This window comes from Gopherus evgoodei, unplaced genomic scaffold, assembly GCF_007399415.2.
Source record: "Gopherus evgoodei ecotype Sinaloan lineage unplaced genomic scaffold, rGopEvg1_v1.p scaffold_79_arrow_ctg1, whole genome shotgun sequence".
Classification (NCBI taxonomy): Eukaryota; Metazoa; Chordata; order Testudines; family Testudinidae; genus Gopherus; species Gopherus evgoodei.
In genome coordinates this window covers 96,846-100,379 of record NW_022060100.1, presented here as the reverse complement: position 1 = coordinate 100,379, position 3,534 = coordinate 96,846, and positions in this window count along the sequence as shown.

The window sequence follows — 3,534 nt, the reverse complement described above, 5'->3', positions numbered from 1 at the left end:
GGAGATGAATCTGTTCTATCAGAACTCCGTTCCAAAAGATGAAATGCCAAAACATTTGACAAACTCTCCAAGGCTATGATGGACAGAGGCCACAACAGGGACTCAACGCAGTGCTGAAACTTAAGGAGCTGAGACAAGCATACTAGAAAGCCAAAGAATTAAATGGATGCTCACGGGGGGAGGGGCGACTGATGACTGTAGCTATCCCACAGTTCCCGCACTCTCCAAAAACCATTTGAATTCTTGCCTGAGTTCCCAAAGCCTGAAGGGTCAAAAACATTGTCGCGGGTTGTTCAGGGTATATGTTGTCCCGCCCCCCCCCCATGAAAGCAAAGGGACAAAAATCCTTTCTCGCCTTTTTTCAATGTCACTGTATGTCTATTGGATGCTGCTGGCAGATGTGGTGCTGCAGCGCTACACAGCAGCATCCCCTTCCCTTCCTTTGCAGATGGTAGACAGTACAGTAGGACTGGAATCCGTCATCGTCATCCCGTGAGTGCTCCTGGCTGGCCTTGGTGAGGTCGGTCGGGGGTGCCTGGGCAAAAATGGGAATGACTCCCAGGTCATTCTCTTCTAATGGAGATTCAGTCCTGCCTGGAATATCATAGCAGCTGCAGGATTCCCTCCCATCCCCCCTTTGAGCTCTGCTTGCAGAGGCAATGAAGTCAGGGTTGTTTCAAATTCCTGCATTCTTTTTAACTTCATCACACAAATGGGGGGATAACTGCCACGGTAGCCCGGGGGGGGGGAAAGCAACGGGTGGGGTTGTTACAGGGGCACCCCCTAGAATGGCATACAGCTCATCATTTCTGCGGGATGTCTGGGGCTCTGACCCGGAGCAGCCTTTTGCCTCTCTGGTTCTTTAGTAGGCTTGCCTGATAGTCTGGGCAGGACTGACTCTCCCTTTAGACAAAACTTAAAGAAGGGAATGACCTGGGGACTCATTCCCATTTTTGTCCATGTGCCCCCGGCCGAATCCACAGAGGCCGGCCAGGAGCACCCATGACAGCAGCAGATGGTACAGTATGGCTGGTAACCATCATTGCCAACTTGCAAAAAGCAAGGGAATGCTGCTGTGTAGCGTTGCGGTACCGCGTCTGTCAACAACATCCAGTAGATAAACTCTGACAGTGAAAAAAGGCTGAACGGGCTCCATGGTTGCCGTGCTATGGCTTCTGCCCAGGCAATCCAAGGAAAAGGGCGTGAAATGATTGTCTGCCATTGCTTTCACGGAGGGAGGACTGAGTGACAACATTTACCCAGAATCACCCATGACACTGCTTTTGCCCCATCAGGCACTGAGATCTCAACCCAGAATTCCAATGGGAGGGGGAGACTGCAGGAACTATGGGATAGCTACCCACAGTGCAACGCTCTGGAAATTGATGCTAGCCTGGGTATATGGATGCACACCACCGAATTAATGTGCTTAGTGTGGGCGCGTGCCCTCGACTTTATACATTCTGTTTCCAAAAACCTGTTTCTGTAAAATTGGAATAAGCCTGTAGTGTAGACATACCCTGTGATTAACAACTTTGGTGGCTAATTGAAAGGCTGAGATTCAAACCCAAGTGAAGATGGAGGTGTTCTTTTTTTAGTGATGAGAATCCAGTACATTTTATCAGGCAGAAAATCTCAGTGCTGGTCTAGCCTCATTTGACAAGCATAAATGGCACGTAGAAGAAGATCTTTTGCCAAATGCGTTGGTGGTATAGTGGTGATCATAGCTACCTTCCAAGCAGTTGACCTGGGTTTGATTTCCAACCAATGCAATAATGTGATGTTTTCTCCCCTGGGAATTGGTTTAATTTCAGTCACATTGTATCAGTTTAGCAATGGAACGAGAGAATCAGTGTCCCAAATCCCAGCAGGTCATTAAACACCCAGTGGAGGAAGAAAGGGGCAGGATTATACAATAAGCAGTTGGAGTCATCCTGGTATTACGTTTGGTTTATTTTTTAAAAAAAATTCCTTTACTTCCCTCTCCCTTTTAAACTCAGAGTTTTTAAGGTCAGAAGGGACCAGTGTGATCATCTAGTCTGACCTGCTGCACCTTGCAGGTCAAAAGACCCCATCCACCCACCCACTCCTGGAATAGACCTGGGAGGGGAGGCAGCTCCACGCTCTGCCCCTACCCCAGGCAGCACATGGAGGCCCTCTGCTCCCCTCCTCCCATGGGTGTGCAGAGATGTGCCAACAGCACTGAGGTGGCTCCCTGCCCACTCTGCCTCCGTCCCTCTGTGCCGCTCCCAGAAGTGACTGGCATGTCCCTGCATCCCCTGGGGCGGGGGGAGTGTCTCCATGCACTGCCCGTGCTCCGAGTACCAACTCCACAGCTCCCATTGGCCAGGAACTGCAGCCAATGGGAGCTCTGGGGGCAGCACCTGCAGGCAGCGGCTCACTGAGACCCCCTGGCACGGCCCACCTAGGAGCTGCTGCCACAGGGCTGTGTATACCAGTCATTTTGGGAGTTGCATTGCTCGAGGTAAGCACCATCCCTTCTGCACCCCAACCCCCTCCCCAGTGCAGAGCCCGCATCCCGCACCTAAATCTCCTCCCAGAGCTTTGCTTGTCGTCCTTTCACCCAGAACCATCCTTCCTCTCCTGGGCTGCAAGTAGCCACCCCTGGGAAGCCAAGAGGCAGGCACAGGATCCTACCTCCCAGCAGCCAGCTGCACCTCCCCAGGCTTTGCAGAAGGAATGGTGGTGCTCTACTAACCCCACTGAGCCGCACTGAGGAGCATAGCTTCTGCCCTGCCTTCCTCAGCTCGACTTTCCTCTTTTGCCCCATTCCTGCCCCACTTCCTTCTTTGGCAAGTCGCGCAAAGGAGGCCAGCAGAAAGAGTCAGCCTCCATAGGCCAACCTCCCAGGGCAGAGGAGACCAAGCTGCAAGGCTCCAAAAGGTGACTGGTCCAGATCCTCTAGCTTTTCCCTGCTGATGCCAAGCCTTTTTCTTAGCTTATTTCCCCACCCTCTTTCATGCAGGGGTTGGGGTTATCACAGGTGTTACCCAAAATTGGACCAGCTAGTAAGCTTAGGGAGGACTAATGACCCACTAGAGTTTGGCAGAAAGCAGCACATTTATTATATTGATAGCTAAGCTCCAAAGAAGATGGGTGGGTTGTCACACTCACACTCCCATATTCATGCTTCCAGGACTGGCACAGCACTGGAGATGTCAGGATTCGGCAAGGTAAGTGTCCCACAGTGCCGCAATGGACGGTGGAATGAAGGTAAGTCTTCCTGAGGCACAATGAAATATAGGATACACAATACAGCAGCAAGGAGACTTGCTGAAGCCTGGAGGGAGGAGACCGTTTGATGCGAGTCCCTGCATCTACTTGATCTGTCCCCATGCGGTGCCAGAGAATGGTACCGGGAATCGTATCAGTGCCAGGAATGAGACTGGGACCTGCGACCAGTACGGTGCCAGGAGGTTGTCAGTGCCGGGCGGTCTCTGAGGTTCTTCTTCGAGTGCTTGCTCATATCCATTCCAGTTAGGTGTGCGTGCGCCGCGTGCACGTTCTTTGGAG